The following is a 22,343-nucleotide window of genomic DNA, read 5'->3' as shown; positions in this document are numbered from 1 at the left end:
TTCTTTTGAACTGTGACAAAGCAATCTTGGAAGGAAGACGTCCAGGATTTACCATTGGTGCTATTTATTTGGCTTGAATTGGAAGGGGAACTGTTCAAGAACTGTTACCAGAGGATTTTTGTTTGGGTGAACTTTTGTTTCATTTGGAATTTACAAGAATGTATTCAAGACTTTACCTTTATTTTGAACATTTGGGGGAAATTGACTTTGAACAATCTTGGGGAAAGGATTTACCCAGGACGGCTGAAGGTCATCCGAATTACTGGTTGTTTTGTATTCACTCATTTATGCTGTTTATAATTTACTTTGAATGTGTTGTTGTTTAGTGTGAGGGTCAGTTTTGTTTATGTTAGGCGCAATCCCCCCTCCGCTCTTAGACTAGGTAAGAAACTCCCTGAAAGAGGTTTAGCGAGGATTTATTTGCACTTTTTAGCCTTAATAAAATGTTTAATTATGTGAAAAATGCACAAGCAGTTGTCCGCCTCGCAATAACTGACCCCTCACAGACTACATTCATTACCAGGGCACTGTGTAGCATCCCGACCTGCCACTATCTTACCAAATCAGAAGGCCATGTGTGTCCTTTGCAATTTCCCTATTGAGCCTAACCTGCAGGTGAGTGAAAATAGGCTTTGCGGTATACACCTATGGCACCATGTTACCTACCCAACCGTAAATCCCTGACTGACCTTGCCTTACAGGGTAAAGACAAGCAGACACTCCCCACTCCCAGATGGCAGCCTATGTTACTTACCTGTAACTGCACCAACATTCTTACTAACTTTCTAAGAGAAAGAAATTTGAATTCATCAACACTCTGAAATGATTTCCCTATCAATCCTCAGCAGGCGTATTACGATGCCCTTTTAAGTCTTCCCTATCAAGTCTGTTTTTTGTTACATTTGGTACATTTGCAAATAATCCTTTGCATTTCAAGTTCATTTTTTGGCACCCTTCAAAATGGGAAGAAACCCAGGTAAGATTCCCAGCAAATCACAGCTCAAGTTCCCTATATCTGTGTCTATTACAATTCTCAGAACTACCCTTGATCACATGGCCACAGCTACCACTAGTCGAGCCAAGGAAAGCTTAAAGGTTTGTGGTTTGCCTATGTTTATATGTTTAGGAAAGCAAAACTCTGAAACTTAAAGATACTACTGGGTATTCCTCCTAATGCATACTCTGAATAACCTGACAGAGTTACACTGCTATCAGACCACAAACAGTAGAGCAGGTCTCTGAAAAGTTGCAGGTAACCTGATGATGAGGGACTTCAGGGTGTCTCAAGGAACACACAGTATTTTGGGTCACGCTGAGTATTTTGAGGCCCATTTTGGACCTCTCTGATGAGTGTCCGGATTAGGACTGGGAGGGGAATTAAAGGGGAGAGGTGCGATGGGTGGGATTCAGGTGCATTTCCTCAAGTCTTTTAGATATATCTTCCTGTGTTGGGTACAGCTAGTGAATCCCTCAAGCTCACCAGGCTCTCCAAGTACTAGTCCTGACCGTGCACCTTTCCTTAATATCAAGAAAGTCAACGTCCCTACACAACATTTTTATTTAAAAAATGTAATCGTCAGGTAAAAAAAGCCAAAGCAAAACAGCAAAAAACTCATAGGCAGTAACTTCGCAAGATGCCACAATGTATCAGATAAGTAACCGTTTTTAAGTAAGATTCAAATGCCAGTAACAGGTATGTAAAGGCTTTTCTGCCTATGCTGGCAAGTTCAAGAGGAGACCAAAGGGGACTTGTGCAAAAGTGTCCCAAGAAACCGTTCCCGGAGATCTGTTGTAGGGGAAGCCTCAAGAGTACCTTGAAAATATAGAAGTATCTCAGGGATCAAGAAGTATATAAAGAAAGGAACCACAACCAGTGTCAGGGAGTCAAGGGAGCAATACCCTGGGACCGAAAAAGCAGTTATGCAACATCCAGTTGGAGTTTTCAGATGCGGTTGTGCATGTTTTTCATTGACCACATAGGGATCCTGCAACGAATCACCAGTGCAAGAGGAGACCTGAAGACCATTGGGAAGAGTGATTATTCTAGATCCAATGAATTCCAAGTCAGGGGTCAGACTCAGAGAAACAAAAAGATGAGTCGGCTTCGGTTGGTGGTTGCCGGTGATGCAGAGATCCCACGTTGTGCTCATGCACAGGATTCGGTTTCTGAGGATGCCAAGAAAGAACAAAGGATAGTCACACTGGAAAGGAACCATCCACAGGAGGACCGGAAAGGCGTATGACAGTAGTGGCAGGATCCGAGGCAGCACAGGCCTTTGCAGCGCCCCAGTTGGGTGAGATGGAAAAAATTAGCGCTGGCCTGAGGTCCTGGGATGAAGATTCTGTTCTTGGTTTGGCATGGAGAGCCCAAGTCCTAGCAGTAAAGGGGTAACAGCTTCTGGGTATGTCAAGAGACGCACACTGAGGAGCTTCAGGAAGAAGAGACGTGAAGTAGAATATGAGGATCCATTTGTTCCCAGTGGATCAGGGGAAAGGAGCTGTGCTGTGGATTTCATCTGGTCATCCTGAAAAGACAGAGATTCTTCTTCGGATTATTCATCAAAGAAGGCTAGTACAGAGCCTTTCCTCAAGCAGCTGGCTGTCCGGATTGCAGGTTCAGAGTTCCAGCTGTTGACTAGGTGAGTGAGAAAGAAAGGGGGTCTACTGTCACTTTCTCAGGGAAAGGTTTGCATATGTCTGTCAGAGTTAGTTTCAGGTTTGCCACAGCTCCCGGTTCTGGAATACTAAACATCGTGTGGCCAAAGATGGCTACCTCCCCTCCCATACATATAGGGGACAAGGGCTAGTCCTGTGATCCATCAAGTCTTCAAGGCAAACAAAGCCAACCTCAATTTTGATAAATGAAGGAACGGGGGACACAACCAGGTGAAATGGATTCCACCATGTGGAACCATTTAACACAGGTGAAAAAGCCAATATCAGCCAAGCCACATGACTATCACAGAGAGCTGTGGGGGTAACCCTGCCTTACGAGCCATAAGGACTCTTTAGGCAAAGAACATAAAACACAGACCTCACACTCTCAGTAAGGTATTGGATTAAGCCTGGCAGGCAGAGAAACAAGTACAAAAGCCAGCAACAAGTACAAGGGCTACCACATGGGGTAAAAAGTAGGCGTTAAACATAACCCAGGGAAAGAGCAGAAAACTGTACATGAATCAAGGCAATGGTTTCAGGACAGCTATGCCCGTCTATCATTTTTCGAGGTTAATATATGAACCAGATCCCCCCAATTTATGCAGTGGTGTGATTTTAGAATTCAGTCCCATCTCTACTAATGAATTGCCCAGTTAAGAAGGAGAAATTTGAGCTTCCGATGGGTCATCATGACTATCCAAATAGGCATTAGGGATCGGCGGAACGCACTTCCGCCCAAGTCTACTATTGACTTTTCTATGCTTTACAAGAAATGCCTTGTCTCTGTACTAAAGGTATGGACATTCCAGGTCCCAAGAAGCAGCAAATAACCTGAAAATGAAAATGGCAAATATAGTGCAAAAATTATTACGAGAATGTTTTCAGATAATCCTTTGAAGATCTGTCACTGTACAACAGCAAGATAAAAATGAGTTTGCACATCTATGCAGCAGAGTCAATGGCCAGTTCCCTGATAAGAAAGTAGAGATACCACTTTAGATTCTTATTTTGGCTCATCTTCACGAAAGCCAATTATCTAAGAGGGTTGAACACAATGGGAATGTTTGTGAAAGATTCATTATTTCAGAACAAAGGTTTTTCTTAAAAAACGAACAGTTTCTGGTCCAAGTGTGCCTTATTAGTAGTGGACATTTCTCCAGACTGAGCAACATTGCTAGGCTTAATTCTAAAAGTCATGTAACAATCATATTATTCTGCATTATAAGTAGAAAGTGATGGAGCTGTACTATACTTAGTGTAAAAGAAATTCACCACAAAAATCACTACAATGGACCAGTCCTCTGCATTCAAAAGTCAATTTGCTCTCTCCTGTTGTTGGGTGTTGATCTCCAGCCAACTGTTGTAAATTAATTGTTTTCAATGATTCAAACAATGTCCAAAAAGGACATTTAAATGAGATATTACAATAATGCAAGCCTTCTATAGATGAATATCAGCAACTCAAAAGAACAGATTGTTTGCATTCAAGTAATACACATTCACTTACTTTACTATTTTTCACTTTTAAGCAATATGTTTTAAAATTCTTGGTGAGGTCCTGAGTTAAAGTCGTTACTAAAAGGGCTTCAGAGTCTGAATCGATTTCATAGGATTCCTACAACACAAAAAAGCCACTAAAGTTAAAACGTTAAAAAAAATACCTTGCTATTGCTGTTCTTATTAAACATTAAGTGTAGCCATGACACAAAAGAAAATGTCAAAGGCCTGGGCCACTATAGTTAGCAGTCTGAAACATGCAGTCTGAAACATGCACAGTCTATCTTTCGCTGTGCCTTACCACCGCTAACCCTCTCCCCCCGCCGTACACTCTCTCTACTCTTGACCAACAAGCATCTCTTTCGAAGTATATGTGTCCGCTTGTGGCAAAACAGAATTTCAGGCTCACAGACATCAAGGATGACCTGGCACAGAAGAGCAGACTGTTCGATTTAGTCAAAAATGCCCACTCTCAAAGAAGGTAAGTGTTAGGGAGAATTCTCTCTTTAGGCTGAATTTCCTAACCTAGTGAGTCCCCCAGCAGCTTTGCTGGATTTCTGGAGTTTGTTTTTTCTCCTGCCAAGAGTGAGACTCTTTTTCTCCCACTCTTGGACATGATTTATGGTGTTCCTTTGACTGTTAATGTGTTTTATGGGCTATGGGGTCCTTTACTCCATAGGGTCTCATGTGTTTTTACTATGTGTGTTACACAGCACCCTCCGTGCAGTAACACAGGAGTGTCATAGTGACACCCCACCATAGACTCCATACCCTGGGACTGACTACTGTCTCCCAGGGCATGTAAAGTCACCATTGGCTTTAATAGTCCCAAATTATGAACAGAAACCAGTACAAACCATCATATTGTGGATGTACTGGTCGGGGCAATTTGATTGCCCCGGGGTCTGTTAGTCGAGGGGGCACGTCTCCGTCCCCCCTGATCGAGTTTTGGCTGGTGGCAGTGGATACTACTTTTTATATTCAACCGCGAATATATCCCTATGGGATTTTCCCATTGTTCGAGGCTACCAACTTTAATTATTTAATTCTCATAGCCTCGAACATACCGCCGGTTTATTTATTTAATATTAATTCGCCGGTTGGTATTTTTTGCCAGGACTCAATTCTAAAATGGCGTTTGTGTTCTCTTCTGTGACTTCAACCCAAGTCGAGCCCTTTGTTCCACTTTTTGGTGGGCTTCTCCACAGAAGCTTCCAAAAGTGGTGCCACTCTGTCTGGGTACCACAGGGAGTGTGGGAGGGGGTTTAGGCACCCTGGACTGAGTCACCTTGGTAACTCAAGTTGCACTCTTGTGTGATTGGCCCAAGTGGTGAGCCGGCCGGCTCACCACTTAGCATGTTTGATTGACAGCTAGGCTGAGTGAATGGGGGTGTGCCGCTTAAAAGCAGGGCTTTGGGGACTGGAACTTCAGAAGTCACCACAGGACCTGAGAATCCGACGAGGGAGAAGCTGAGCCGACCTACCATGACGACACCACCGGTGGAGCCCTGCGGAACCGACTCACCACTTCCTGACGACAGAGAAGATCTCCCGGCTGGAGAGGCTTCTTCCCCTGACTGGTGGGCACAACCAGTTTACCTTCTTTTCTTCGCATCCCAGGACGTCTTGTGGTCGAATTGCCCGTGCCAAGCACCCCGGCAACCGGATAGCCACTTACCACTGGACCGCGAATGAAAGGACCGCTCCTTTTACCTGAGAATTCCGCGCTGGTTTCTTCCCTGGCAGTGCAACGGACTCCTGTCTTCCTCCCCGACGAGATTCTCTCTTCCCCCAGACAAAGCACCGACTTGCATCCGCTGCCAGGAACAACTGCCCCCGCTGGAGTATTCTCACCACTTTAAGGTACCGTGTCCGCCAGGTCTCCCTTTCTAAAGATTGCTACAAGGTAATAATAATCCCTTAACCTTCTGGACTGGGCTGGCCGCCTTGACCTTCTAACTGGTCCCTTTCTTTTGGTCCAACTCTTTTTGAACCTTTGCAAGACTCTTGTGCACTTCAACCGTGTGACCTTGGACACATTTCGTTCTGATCCTCTTAAAGTGGATCCGGCCTACTGAATTCTAACTTCACGGTTATACTTGCCTCCTCTCTTGTTTTGTTCTTATGAAAGTGTTGGGATCTGTTTCAAATTATACTCTGCTTTTCTCTCCCTTTTAAAACGAATTATTAGAGTGCCATCTGCGTTAAGCGCTCACCGCTGTCTGAAAATAAGTGGGGCTTTACTTAAGACTTGTCTAATATTCTTCTAGGGGAGTGTATATCTTTTAGTGACCGTGTTTTTGAATTGCTTACTATTAGTGGCTGTGTGTTTTTCTAGATGTGGTTTTTAAATAAATAATTATATCTCTTTTACACCAAGCTCTGGTCAGTGTTTACTTGTTCTACTGTGTTCTCTTGACCTATTGCGAATACTCTGTATACTGCCTAACTCTTCTTGAGGGAAGCCTGACTGCTCAGCCACAGCTACCAAGTGAATCTGTGTGGTACAGACTACTACCAACTGGGTTTACTGCCAAAAACCTGCAGTCTTAAATCTTTTGCAGTGGTCCTAGAGGGAACTGCACAGGTTTCTGCCTAACACTGGTGTACAGCAGAAACCCGATTTGTATTGAGTCTACACTTTAGAGTGCTTGTTGAACACTTTAGGACAACTAATCACAGAGTTTAGCACTAAAAAGCTGATTTTCTATCTATGTCTGCTATGGAGAGTTATACCCTAGAATCATTGTCTGCCAAAACTGCTGATTGCTTAAAAGTATTGTGTAGACATAAGAATCTCTCTGAGAAGGGCAAGATAATGGAACTTATAGAAATATTGTTAGAAAACCAAAGTCTAGGTGGTACAGAGGAATCTACCCCCCTGGTACTGATCTGAATCAAAGTCTTGATAATGAGTCAGAAGAGGAAAGTGAACCTAATGAAGTTAGCCACTCTGAGCCTCTGTCTGCCTTACCTACTGTACCTACTGGGCCTATACCAGGTCCTACATGTAACCCTGCTTATTTTGAACTTGAAAATATGAAACTTGAATTAGAGTACAAACGTTTTATTGCTCAATCTGAAAGAAACCAAGAGCTAGAGTTCAGAATAATGAATGCCCAGGCTGAGCAGAAGCAAGCTGAGTTAAGACTCAGAGAAATAGAGCTTAATCATGAACTAGAAATGAAGAAGTTGTCTGTGGAAAATGCTTCTCTCTCCTCTGGTTCATCTAGGCGTTCCAGTCCCAATAGACCCCGGATGCCTAAGGAATTAGTGGGTATGTATGAACCTAAGTTGGATGTGTTGGATTGGTTAAAAATGTTTGAGTATAATCATGGGCTCCAGGACATCACAGGGAATGAGTTACTTCCTTGGTTGTTCTCTAGGCTTCCCCCTGTTGCAACTGATGTGGTAATGGAGTTGGGGGAGGTGGATAAGAAAGATTATGAATGTGTGAAACTAGCTTTGATAGCTAGATTTGGGAAGACCCCTTCCCAGTACCTTAAGAGGTTTAGGACCCTCAAAAAGCATGATGGTACCCCTTGGGCTACCTGGGTGAGTGAAAGTTTGAAAAACCTAGAGGGATGGATTAAGGGTTATAGAGTTAACACTTATGAAGGAATGAAGAATCTTGTAATGTTGGAGTCAATGTATGATGCCTGCTCTCCTGAGCTCCGACAGCACTTGGCTGATTCAAAGGAATTGGATTCCAGGAAGTTAGTTAAGGCTGCTGACTTGTGGGTTGCCAACAGGGCCACTCACAAGGGTTCTGGGGCTACTCAGAAAAAGGATGAGGGAAAACAGCCAAAAAAGGACTCCAAAGAGAATTCTAATAATTCCAATTCCAAAGAGGGCCCCAAACAAAACCAAAAGGGTAAGCCACAAGGGAAACCAAATCAGGCTAGTGCACCTCCTGGTGCCAAACCAGAAGGAGGTCAGAACAAGTCACCATTCCAGAAAGCATTTGGTAAATGCTTTGTTTGTGGCTCTACTGACCATGTGAAAGGAGATCCCAGATGTAAGGGTAAACCTTCAGGGGTCCAGCTTGTCTCCTTAGCCTTCGCTCCAGAGGAGGGAGTACAAATTGCAAGTGGAAACTTTCTATTACTGGCTGATGAACCCATTGGAGTCTCAGCCAGTGTTTCTTTAGTGTCTCTGGGTTTGTGGGAACAACAGAACTTAGATGTCTATAATTCTATCCCAGATAATATTAAAGAGTATTATAAGGGCAGTCTCCAGGTGAATGGTCAGGAGACTCATGCCATTAGGGACACTGGGGCCAGCATAACTGTGGTGGACAAATCGTTTTTTCAGGCTGAGGATGTTGCTAAGGCACCCAAACGCCTCACCAAGTTAGCTGCAGGGTCTGTGCAGATGCTTCCCCAATTACCAGTTCTCATCCAGTGTAATGACATGACTGTGAAGATACCTGTCAGTATACAAAGTGAGGTGCCAGGAAGGGTTCTGCTGGGTAATGACTTAAAAACTCTCTGAGTAGTGTCACATACCCCCAGACCTCCTAGTAAAAGGTTACAGGAGCTCACCAGACCTGCAAGGGAGAGAACCATGAGAGGTACTCCCAAGGAGATGATGAAGAAAGAGATCACTCCTACTCCACTGGAGATGTCAGCTGCTGTCTCTAAGAAACTAGAAGGAAAAGGGAAACCTAAAACGTCTAAAAAGAACCTCACAGCCAGCACTCCAGTGCAGCCAACAAGGACTTCCCCTAGGTTGTCCAAAGTTACACCAGTAACTCCCCCTCCAGCTGAGGCTGAGAGGGAGGTACAACCCTGTGTGGTTGAACTAGACTCTGAAGAAGAGCTAGTGGAAGGCCAGGAACTCATTGGAGATCTGGATCCTGTTGACCATCCTGAGCTGCAGTCTTCACTGGCAGAAGGTGGACCCAACAGGGCAGACTTCAGTAAGGGACAGAGGGAATGTCCAACTCTGGAAGGTCTTCGCCACCAGGCAGCTGCTCAGGCTGAAGGGCACGAGCATGGGAAATATAGGTTACACTGGGAAGATGGCCTCTTGTACAGTGAACCAACGGAGTCTGCACCTGGGGACAACAAACGACTTGTAGTACCCCAAGAGAACAGACCACAGTTCTTGCAGTTAGCCCATGAGATTCCTTTGGCTGGTCACTTGAGTTTCAAGAAGACTAAGGAAAGGCTCTCACTCTACTTTTATTGGCCAAAGATGGGAGCTGAAGTAGATAATAACTGCAGGAGCTGCCACACCTGCCAGACGTCTGGTAAGGTTGGCTCCAAGAATGTGGCACCTTTAGTGCCTCTCCCTGTAGTGGAAGTCCCATTTGAGAGAGTATGGATTGACATTGTTGGTCCCCCTGATCCTCCAACTTCCTCAGGCAACAGGTTTATACTTGTTGTAGTAGACCATGCTACTAGATACCCTGAGGCAATTACTATGAGGACTGTTACAGCTCTGGCTGTGGCTAAGGCCCTCCTTGTTATTTTTACCAGGGTTGGGTTTCCTAAGGAAGTAATCTCTGACAGGGGGTTGAATTTTATGTCCCACTACATGAAAGCCATGTGGAAAACCTGCAGAGTTACTTACAAGTTCTCAACCACATACCACCCTCAGACAAATGGGCTGGTTGAAAGGTTCAACAGAACCATGAAGAGCATGATAGGTGCTTTAGAGGACCCCCTTAAAAGAAAGTGGGACCTTCTACTGCCATGCCTTCTCTTTGCTTATAGAGAAGTCCCTCATGAGGGAGTAGGTTCTTCTCCCTTTGAACTTCTTTATGGTCATCCGGTCAGAGGTTCCTTGGCCCTGATCAAGGAGGGGTTGGAGAGTGCTCCTTCCCCCAGTCTGTCAGAGTGACTGACTATGTGATAGGTCTCTGAAGGAGAATGTCACAAATGATGGCAGAAGAAAGTGATAACTTGAAAGCTGGACAAGCATTGGTCAAGCACTGGCATGACCAAAAGGCTAACATGGTCGAGTTTACTCAGGACCAGCTAGTTCTCGTTATGATTCCAACAAGGCAGAGGGCCTTGCAAGACAAATGGATGGGACCCTTCAAAGTTGTGGGTAAACTTGGAGAGGTCAACTATCTGGTGGACTTGGGCAATCCCAAGGAGGCTCCAACAGTCTTCCACACCAACAGAGTAAAAGCGTATGTCTCCAGACCTGATGTAGGAGCTTTGCTTCTAGCATCATCAGAGGAAGAAGAAGAGAGTGAAGCTCTTCCTGATCTCCACAGAGGCTTACCTTTAGACGAAAAGATTGAAGGAGTAAATCTCTCTTCAAATCTGACACCTGAGCAACAGGAAGAGTGCAAATCTATGTTAAATCAGTTTGCCTCCCTGTTCTCACTTTCACCAGGCTTGACCCCTTGGGGACAGCATGACATACTCACTGGTGACTGTCTGCCAGTCAAAAGCAGAGGATATCGAATGTCAGAAAATGTAAGAACCCACATCAAAGGTGAGGTCAACAAGATGCTTGATCTCGGGGTAATAGAGCCCTCTACTAGTCCATGGTATAGCCCTGTTGTGTTAGTACCAAAGGCAGGATCTAAAGAACTTAGATTCTGTGTGGATTACAGAGCTCTTAATGCAGTCACTAAGACTGATGCCCACCCTTTGCCAAGGACAGATGAGTTGGTGGATAGACTTGGTGCAGCCAAGTTCCTCAGCACATTTGACTTGACCTCAGGCTATTGGCAAATAGCCCTGACAGACCATGCCAAGGAGAAAACTGCATTTTCTACCCCAGTTGGCTTATACCAGTTTATGGTTATGCCTTTTGGATTTAAAAATGCACCTGATACATTTCAAAGGATGGAAAACCAGGTTCTGAATGGGATGGAGGACTTCTGCATGGCATACTTGGATGACATAGCAGTGTTCAGCAATTCCTGGGAAGAACATGTGGACCACTTGAAATATGTTTTGCAGGCTCTTGGAAAGGCCAGTCTGACCATAAAGGCGAGTAAATGCCAGATTGGACAGAGTAAAGTGGTCTACCTTGGACATGAGGTAGGAGGTGGAGGAGGTGGAGAAATAAGGCCTTTGCCCAGTAAGATTGAAGCTGTGCAAAATTGGACAACACCTACTACTCACACCCAGGTGAGAGCCTTCCTAGGCCTCACTGGGTACTACAGGAATTTCATAGAGAACTATGGGTCCATAGCTTCTCCACTGAATGTCATCTCCTCTCCTAAATTCCTTAAAAAGGTTAGGTGGAATGAGGAATGCAATCAGGCCTTTGAAACCCTGAAAAGGGCTCTTTGCCAAGCCCCAGTACTCAGAGCTCCTGACTACCACCAAACTTTCATTGTGCAGACAGATGCTTCAAATGTAGGAATAGGTGCAGTCCTCAGTCAACTGGATGGGAAAGGTAGGGAGCACCCCATTTGCTTCATCAGTAGAAAACTGAAGGATCCTGAAACAAGGTGGGCAACCATTGAACAAGAGTGTTTTGCTATTGTGTGGGCTCTGAAGAAGTTTAGGCCATACTTGTATGGTTCTACTTTTGTCATTCAGACTGACCACCAACCCTTGAGATGGTTAATGCAAATGAAAGGGGAAAACCCAAAACTATTGAGATGGTCAATCTGCCTGCAAGGGTTTGATTTCACCATTGAGCACAGGTCAGGGTGTCACCACCAAAATGCTGATGGTCTCTCTAGGATGTATGTCATCGACTAGAGGTATGAGATTCATCCAGGAGTGGATTAAATCCTCCTGTCCCTTAGTCTGGGGGGGGGGGCAAGTGTTAGGGAGAATTCTCTCTTTAGGCTGAATTTCCTAACCTAGTGAGTCCCCCAGCAGCTTTGCTGGATTTCTGGAGTTTGTTTTTTTCTCTCATGCCAAGAGTGAGACTCTTTTTCTCCCACACTTGGACATGATTTACGGTGTTCCTTTGACTGTTAATGTGTTTTATGGGCTATGGGGTCCTTTACTCCATGGGGTTTCATGTGTTTTTACTATGTGTTACACAGCACCCTCCGTGCAGTAACACAGGGGTGTCATAGTGACACCCCACCATAGACTGCATACCCTGGGACTGACTACTGTCTCCCAGGGCATGTAAAGTCACCATTGGCTTTACTAGTCCCAAATTATGAACAGAAACCAGTACAAACCATCATATTGTGGATGTACTGGTCGGGGCAATTCGATTGCACCGGGGTCTGTTAGTCGAGGGGGCACGTCTCCGTCCCCCCCTGATCGAGTTTTGGCTGGTGGCAGTGGATACTACTTTTTATATTCGACTGCGAATATAACCCTATGGGATTTTCCCATTGCTCGAGGCTACCAACTTTAATTATTTAATTCTCATAGCCTCAAACATACCACCGGTTTATTTATTTAATATTAATTCGCCGGTTGGTATTTTTTGCCAGGACTCGATTCTAAAATGGCGTTTGTATTCTCTTCTGTGACTCCAACCCAAGTCGAGCCCTTTGTTCTACTTTTTGGCGGGCTTCTCCACAGAAGCCTCCAAAAGTGGTGCCACTCTGTCTGGGTACCACAGGGGGTGTGGGAGGGGGTTTAGGCACCCTGGACTGAGTTACCTTGGTAACTCAAGTCGCACTCTTGTGTGATTGGCCCAAGTGGTGAGCCGGCCGTTCACCACTTAGCATGTTTGATTGACAGCTAGGCTGAGTGAATGGGGGTGTGCTGCATAAAAGCAGGGCTTTGGGGACTGGAACTTCAGAAGTCGCCACAGGACCTGAGAATCCGACGAGGGAGAAGCTGAGCCGACCTACCACAACAACACCACCGGTGGAGCCCTGCGGAACCGACTCACCACTTCCCGACGATAGAGGAGATCTCCCGGTTAGAGAGGCTTCTTCCCCTGACTGGTGGGCACAACCAGTTTACCTTCTTGTCTTCGCATCCCAGGACGTCTTGTGGTCGAATTGCCCGCGCCAAGCACCCCGGCAACCGGATAGCCACTTACCACTGGACCGCGAATAAAAGGACCGCTCCTTTTACCTGAGAACTTTGCGGCTGGTTTCTTCCCTGGCAGTGCAACGGACTCCTGTCTTCCTCCCAGACGAGATCCTCTCTTCCCCCGGAGGAAGCACTGACTTGCATCCGCTGCCAGGAACAACTTCCCCCGCTGGAGTATTCTCACCACTTTAAGGTACCGTGTCCGCCAGGTCTCCCTTTCTAAAGATTGCTACAAGGTAATAATAATCCCTTAACCTTCTGGACTGGCCGCCTTGATCTTCTAACTGGTCCCTTTCTTTTGGTCCAACTCTTTTTGAACCTTTGCAAGACTCTTGTGCACTTCAACCGTGTGACCTTGGACACATTTCGTTCTGATCCTCTTAAAGTGGATCCGGCCTACTGAACTCTAACTTCACGGTTTTACTTGCCTCCTCTCTTGTTTTGTGCTTATGAAAGTGTTGGGATCTGTTTCAAATTATACTCTGCTTTTCTCTCCCTTTTAAAACGAATTATTAGAGTGCCATCTGCGTTAAGCGCTCACTGCTGTCTGAAAATAAGTGGGGCTTTACTTAAGACTTGTCTAATATTCTTCTAAGGGAGTGTATATCTTTTAGTGACCGTGTTTTTGAATTGCTTACTATTAGTGCCTGTGTGTTTTTTCTAGATGTGGTTTTTAAATAAATAATTATCTCTCTTTTACACCAAGCTCTGGTCAGTGTTTAATTGTTCTACTGTGTTCTCTTGACCTATTGTGAATACTCTGTATACTGCCTAACTCTTCTTGAGGGAAGTCTGACTGCTAAGCCACAGCTACCAAGTGAATCTGTGTGGTACAAACTGCTACCAAGTGGGTTTACTGCCAAACACCTGTAGTCTTAAATCTTTTGCAGTGGTCCCAGAGGGAACTGCACAGGTTTCTGCCTAACAGTAAGCATCTCTATTGAGGGATGTGCAAATACTAACCATAAAGCAGGGAAAGTACATCTAACCCAAAAGAGAATCCACTTTTCTCCTAAAATAGGCAACGAGGATGAATAGAATACACAATATACTGGTATACTGAAACATATTGACCTTTATTAGGTAAGTTAAAGGATAGTTCCGGGACTTTTTTTTTATTGTCCCTACGGTTCGGCCATGTGTTTTTAAGCATAACTCGGTAGATCGTAGAAAACTTTCCTATGGACCTTACCCGACTTTTCGTCCATTAACGCACTCGAAATCAGCCGCCATTTTCTGATAATCCTATCATTTCCCCCCATCTCCCTGGCTCACCTGCTTTTGCGGCACTAAATCAAATCCCCCGCCCCTGAAACAGACTTTATCAAAACATTCATATTCCCCGCCTCTATCCGTGACGTGACTGAGCTGCGTAGGCAAACGCGCCCAGGCGTCTTCTACGCGACTCCACACAGAACCCGGAAATCAACACAGATGAGCTCACACAACACAGCGCCCCACAATTGGGAATATGAAACTGTACTTTTAAATTAAACCGCAAGATTGTAAATTTGGTAAAGTACATTTATTTGACATCAAATGTTTTGAGAATATTCAGCGATTTGCATTTTTATTTGCTCACGTTCCAAAAAGTTAGTTTTGAGGCACGCGATGTTCCTTTGCTGTACACAGGGTCTTAGACCATCTCACAATACAGCGCCACAATTCGGAATATGAAACTGTGGTTTAAAAGCAAACGGCAAGATTGTACATTTGGCAAAGTACATTTATTGGACATCAAATGTTTAGAGAATATTCAGCGATTTGCATTTTTCTTTGCTCTCGATCCAAAATAGTTCGTCTTGAGGCAAGCGATGTTCGTGTGCAGTACACAGGGTGTTGGTTTACGATAAAATAAGCTCTTCGGTCGCACTGATAATCGCATGGCTGTTCCAACAACGAGGCACTAGGCCACCACAACGGTCTGTATGTTGCATCTAGCCGTTAGTACCGCGTAAGGGCATACTTGTACTTGGCGATCGTCCCATAAAATGGTCAGGGTGGTAACGTTGTTCACGCGGAGAAGCAACTGGTGGTTGAAAAACCCATCCGCCGGTGTCTGGTACTCGTGACACATGCAATAATGAACGATGTACCTGTTTGAAAAACATAAAAAAAGAAATTAGTCTCACCATCAGATCTTTATTAAAATTATTCATTTTATATATTCGGTCGGGAAATTATTTCATAGCTAGGACAGTGCAACTGGGTATTATACGTCAAGGGGGGGCTGTAGGATACTGAGACAGTCCCCCAGTGCAGGGGTTGACAGGGAGGCAGTGCAGGTGGAGAGTGGAAGGGCCCAGGACCGAGGTCGCAGACAGTGGACCAGTTGTAGCAGGGGAGAGGGAGAGAGAAAGCAGAAGCAAAGAGGAAGGTTTTGAGGTGCTTCCGTAAAAGGAGATGGTTCTCCTCAAGATAGTGCGCGGTACAAAACAATATGCCACATAGAACGAACAAGTTTAAATTGCGGTATAAACTCATCTAAAGAGTTACTTACATTATATTTGCATTTTCCATTGTTTCTGTGCGTAGGGCAGCCCCCGAAATACCACTCCTTCTATGCCGACGTTATTTCTTCTAATGAACGAACATTAAATGGCTATCGTTTCTGAAATTTTATTCATTATCGTTTCTTACGTTATTGCACCACACCCCCAAAAAGAAGTCTTTCGGGATGGTCCCGGCCTGTCAAGGTCAAATAACAATAGAACCTTATACTGAGTCGTGGGCCATTCCGGCACCCGAGCAAAAAATCAAAGCAGCTGACCTTCACTTTGAACGAGCACACATTCCTAGTTAGCTACATTCAGTGTAAGGCCATCTCACAGGACTTGAAATTTACACTCGATCTTTGCATTTTGTCTGCGTGCTTTGCAGCCCCAGAGAACCATAAACACGGAGACATTCTATATTTTTTGAAAAATGATTTATATTACTGTTTGGTTTAATTTAATGCGCAAATGAACAAGGTTGGATAGACACATTGCATGTACACTGAGCAATCACTTTTATTTACACAATACATAGCTACACATATTCAATGGGCCTGCGACATGAGGAGACTCGAGAGCAAAGTCACAGGTGACACCCGGGTGGTTCGCACTACTGCACGGTGAAGGGAGGGGCAAGGGTGGAGAGACACATTGCATGTACACTGAGCAATCACTTTTATTTACACATTACATAGATACACATATTCAATGGGCCTGCGACATGAGGAGACTCGAGAGAACAGACAATCAAATTACAATCATTTAAACCGTGATGTGTATTTCTCAATGAGCTCTTCTTTAGGTGGACATGGAACAGAGGCAATGTTGGGTGGCAATGCAGTTGTCCCCTGCACAGGTTCGTTCACAACTCCATTTATGTGCCTATCTAGGACGTCAACAATAAGTCTCTCAATAAACTCATATTGCATATCCTCAAACACTGGTTTGATCACCCATTGTTTACTTCTTTTAGTGAAGGCCTTATTGTAGCGAAGCGTCCCTAAAGTTCCGGTCGTCCTACTTTGTTGACGGCCAACATTATGGTTATGTGCCAAGACCGCTAGAAGAGTCCGATTTATCATGCCCTCCATGCCAAAATGCAATCGTTTTGGCCTGTACTTTAGGCACATATTGTGGAACACCTCCAAATCTCCTGTGTGGCAGAATTCCTTGAGTCCCCTCAAATCTCTTGTTATAGTTTTATCAAATACAATCTTTTCAATGGCTTTGTGAGTGGGTGATGAAGGAATCAACCACTTCTTCTTCCGTGCCTCCTCTGTGGACAAATGGCCATGTTCACAATTGTGGAAATGTTGGTTTGTGTTCCAACGGTGAACGTTGGTACAGTGTAGCATTACTGACCGCCATTTTTCCAGTAGAATTTCCAACGACCCTCCACATGTTTTTGAGCTCCACCAAAGATGGTTGCTGATTGACTTGGACCACTGTGAAATACCTTGCATATCTTTTTTTTTACCTGCAGCCGACATTTTTTTATTGATTGTTTTTGCAAGATGCCAAACGTCAAATTGGTGATTTATATTTTTGTACTCTTCTCTCATTGTCTTGGCAATTGAAACGTGTCTGTCCGTGGCTATCAGGTCGATCACCATTCCCCGCGATTGTAGTTCTTGCAATGATGCTACAAAGCCAACTTTCTCCATGGCCACTGAGGATGTACTTTGTGACACCTGCACGACCACCGAACTCACAATTTTCTTACTTTCCATGTCCTGAAAGTGGTAGGTGCAGTACTTGGCTGAAAATCCTGGGCTGTCACACTGTCCATCACCAGCTAGCCTGAACCGTTTGCCCGCGAATGTACTATCAATAGACATTTTTTCCATTCTCCAAGCTTCGCTAATGGCTGGAAATAGATAATCGGTTTGGTATTTGTAGAACTGAGTTTTCGCAATGAAATGGATTCCCACAAACTGAAAGAAAGACTCTAACTTTTTAAAACTTGAACCACTAAAAAGTGCAGCCGCTGCACAAAGTAGATTGCCTGCTGGCAGTTGCCCCAGCATGGGTTGTGCAGACCATGAGAAAGGATGATATTTTGTACAGGTGGCATGTATTTTAAGGTTAGTGCCTCGAATTGCACGAGTCACATTAATCAATGGCTCCCCACATACTTCCCCACCAACCGAATGCCCACATTTCATCCGAATAATAATATCAATCAAACAACTATCGAATACAATGAATTTGGCCTCTTTCCTTATACTGTCACTCTGCATCCCAGCTGGTTCGGCCTTTAACGTTGAGGACATGTCACTCACATGAAAGGTAGAATCTCTGATATCGTCTTCCGCTATGTTCAGTGATATTGATGGTGTTTCATTGTAGTCCACTTCATTCTCTTCCATTGCAACATCTGTTCCTTCTCCGGCGATGGGTGAATAAAACAATTTCTTCAACTTTCTCGCGGTCTTAGTTTTTGCGGGTGTGGATTCTGTGAATTGATCTCCGACTGCATCCGAACTACCAGGAGGACATTCACTATCAATGGCTGGTGGTGGTATAGCTCCGTTGTCAATCACTTCATATTCTTCCCATTGGCACGATGCATCTCCAGTCTCAAGTCCCTGCCAAAAGGTTTGACAAGCAACATCTCTCGTTCGCTTCACTGTCTGTGTAGATCTAGTTCGTACACCCACTCGCAACTAGAGGACAGGAAAAGGGATGTTCAGTTTAAACACAACTTACAGTATTGAACTATTAACAGTGAAAAACAACATAATATAGTGACCAGGACACTAACCTTCTTTTGCTTTCTTTTCTTTGAAACTTTCTTGCCTCGAACTTCAACATCAGGACGCTGTTGCTCCGACTCGTGTGTGCATGTCTCCACTTCCTCTTGCGCTGCAACGACTATATTTTCATGATAAGCACATCCATCACGCACTGACGCTCCATCGACTCCCTGAAACATAGAACTTTCATTAGTATGTATAATAATATTGAAAACACAAAATGTACTTGGGGACCAATACACACGTACATCTCAATAGCAAAACACGAATGAACGCTTTGTGTAGAACATTCAAACGACAATTATTCACGCATTGTTGATCTAGTTAGATGGAACTGTCAAGATCCATACCTCGGGCTCCTCATAGACTTCCATTGATGATATTATTGAAGATGATGCTTCAGTAACTCCCTGAAACACAGTAATTGCATTAGTATGGTTTTCTATTTTGTTAAAAAGAACATAAACTTTGTGCAGGCGTCAACGGCTCATCTAAATAGACCTGCACAAATGATCAGTTGTCTAAAATAAATAATGGATATGTAAATATGATTCGATTTGCTCGATCGTTGGAAGTGTCACCACCGAGAGATCTGCATCAACTACTAGGGGTGATGTTCTTGTAGAAGAAGCTCCGTCATCTCCCTGAAACATAGTACTTGCGTTAATAAAGAAGGAAGTATAGCGGATGTAATCACGTCATATGATTTCGCTTGATCGAACTGTCAGTATCCATACCTCGAAATGCATAAGAACATCAAGGGACGATGTAACTGCGGTGCACACTTCTGCAAGCTGTTGCGCCGACCCGTAAATGCATGCTCCCCCTTCTTCTTGGACTAATGCTCCATCGACTCCCTGAAACATAGGACTTTCATTAGTAATGAACACAATATTGAAAAAAGAAGACACATAGGAGGGCGACGACAGAAGGACATATCAATGGCTAAAAACGAAAGAAACATTGTGTGTAACAATCACGCTACAAGAATGCAAGATCTGATGATCTCCATCGATGGAACTGTGCGGAAACGTACCTCGAGCATCTGAGTGACATCAACGGTAGTCGTCAATACGTTGGACTCCTCAGCATCTCCCTGAAAGACAGTACTTGCATTATTTTGGATAACAATAATTATAACTGAAAACAAAGACTAGAGGACGAGTACATGGGTGTACCATTAGGTAAAATAATTACACGATAAATTAAAACTATTGATTTACATGCCTAAAACAAGTCAGTGGCAGAATAGCCAAGTAAGATTACCCGATAGGTGCTTGAAGTGGCTGATGACTGCAATAACGACACGGATGGAGAATCTTCCGCCTTCATATTGAGTGGATACATAAATGGGGAAATTATTGTTAGCTAATGCTACACACTACCGCAAGGCCGAGAGATAAATACGTAAACTTGACTCACCAGTGGAGGGATGTGGACGAATAGAGTGGGAATAGCGGTTGAGAGCAATTTTCGCCTCGCTCGCGGTGTGTTCTTCTTTATTAGCAATGATGTGGAGTACATGTCAGAGGTAAAGTGCCTGCTGCAGATGCGGTATCGATCACCCCTCTTGTCCGCAAAGACTTCTAGGACTCTACTTTCAAGCTCAGACGGTGGATATCCGCAATATCGGACCCATTCTCTTATCTGATCTATTGTCTTAGGGAAAATGTGCATTATAGTACCTTCAGATTTATTATGGGTCTTCGAAGGGCAACCGCCAATGGAACAGGCAGGCATTGTGGAAAGTTCTGAAAAGTAAAGATCAACAATTCTCTATGAATACCAATGTAAACTCAGAACATGTGACTAGTTCCTTGCATGTACTGTCTTGAACGAAAAGAAATTGGACGCAAAATGATTATGGTACATGGCCTTACCTTGACGAACAAACAGTTAGATGCAGGGATCAGAGTAGTTTCTTGTTGTAGAACAGGGAGCAGTTCACAGGTTGCAAACTGACGAGTTTCCTCGAAGTGGTCACGGAAGTTCACAGAGACGAAGAGCAGATAACCAGCACCTTCACGGGTTGACTAGCAAAGCGCAAAGAAGTTCACATTAGAAATATGAAGTGGGTTATAAATAATTCGAAACAGGGGTGTGTTTGTGAATGAATGACGTGTATATGTCGTGGCATTATGCGGTTTGCAGGGGGCCGCCCAGCGTGAGGGGGGATGCTTGGCAGGAGACACGGGGTCTGGAGGTAGACATGGGAACAACAACCCATGCTCTATAGACCACTTTGAAGTGTACATGGTCTTTGGCACCTCTTGGCCTTTATCGCTCCCTGACAGCTCCACTTGGCAGCACAAGTACCCCGGTGCGAACTGCCTTTGATAGGGCGGGGGGGTGTGGATTGGGGCGGTGGTCGTGCAGACAAGACTCGTTTGCCGCAGGGCCTCACCAAGGAGAGGCCATCTAACTGCATGTAAGAGGCAGGCTGCAGGATCTAGTACATGGAAGGCAGGGGGGTGAGTTTATAAATACCTCACCCTCCCAGGAGAATATATGGGTGCAGTTCACCCTGGAGACCCTGGATGCCTAGGCAGTTAGTCAGCAGCAGGCTGGCCTGTGGTGGCAAGGCGGCACGGGCCAGAGGTGGTCATCTCTGTACCCGGTGCCCAAAAGGATGATTTATTATGATCAACCATATTGATTATTTACCTATAACCATGTTTTGTATCAATAAAATCCAACGGCCTTCCTTTTATTGCCAACGCTTGAACAAAGTGGTGTGGTAAGTATTTTTGGGGGAGGAGGCAAGGCCGGGAGGCTTGATGCCAACCCGCAAAATAACATATGTATGTCTGCTGCATATGGGTTCAACGGTTATGTGGATTGAAGGTGGGCGGCCAGCGTGAGGGATGATGCTGGCCGGAGACATGTGGTGTGACAAGACAAGGCACAGGAAGACTATTCAATGGAGACACACTAGATTCATTTAAAAAATCAAAACAACCATTGTTAAAATATATGTTGGGTTTTATTTTAGATCTTAATTTCAATTGAACATAAATAATAAACATTACACATTGTAAAGTTGCGGTTGCAGCACATCCAGGGAAAATCCGCGGTATTGTCCACTGTCGCTGGGGAAATGTTGTCTAATGGCAAGTACCGCACAGGCAGGTATTACTCTCCGAACGCGGTGTTCGAGCCTCCCGTGAAGCCACCAAGTGAAGCAACGATAGGCCACCAGCCTGTACCACCTGTGAAAACGAAAGATGCAAACTGTATTAAAATGACAAAACTTTCTTATCACTGTCGATTCAGGTAAAAAAATGTCATTCTGCTTTGAAAAAAGTTCTATCTAGAAAATGCACAATATGGAACCAATTTACATGCATTCGAATGATATGTAGATGTAATTTTATATGTGGGAGACGACCATGACATAGTAGTGGCATCACTGACATCAAAACCAGAGTATACTTACTCGTTACTCGGATTACGCGGACGAATAGTGCCGCGAAGTTCGTGCATAAGCACCATCATCATCCTCAACACGGTCCGTGAGAGGCAGGCTTCCCTGAACTCTGGCAGCTCGGTGATGCATTGCGGACTTGGCTCGCCTTCCGAAATGTAGACCAAGCACCCGGAATTTTCACGGCAGCAGCAGTTCTCCTCCTCAGTTGGCATTAGCTCGCACCGATTGCACGTGCACCAGGTGGAGACGCCGTCCATGCGACATGGTCCAGGCTCTTCATCCGTTGACTGGTCCTCCCAACTGCCGTCCGAATCCCCATTGTTTTCGCGTGCTTGCCTTTCCAGTAGTTCCTGCTCGGTGTACTCGGGCTCGTACATATACGGCATTATTGTAGCCATTGTGTGGTAAAGAAAGTAAAATAATTTACAGAGATGGTACAGGTGTTCACAAGGCCTAGAAGCGGCGAAGGTAGCTGACCAGAGCACAGAAACGAGTCACAGAATACTCAAAGTAACACAGAGAGAGTAATGGAATCGAAAATCTGCTGCTGTGTGTTGTGAAACGGTGTGTTTATACTTAT

Source organism: Ambystoma mexicanum, chromosome 5q (genome assembly GCF_040938575.1).
Source record: "Ambystoma mexicanum isolate Mex_15411 chromosome 5q, UKY_AmexF1_1, whole genome shotgun sequence".
In the NCBI taxonomy this organism is placed as follows: domain Eukaryota; kingdom Metazoa; phylum Chordata; class Amphibia; order Caudata; family Ambystomatidae; genus Ambystoma; species Ambystoma mexicanum.
Note: the sequence above shows the minus strand (reverse complement) of the source record.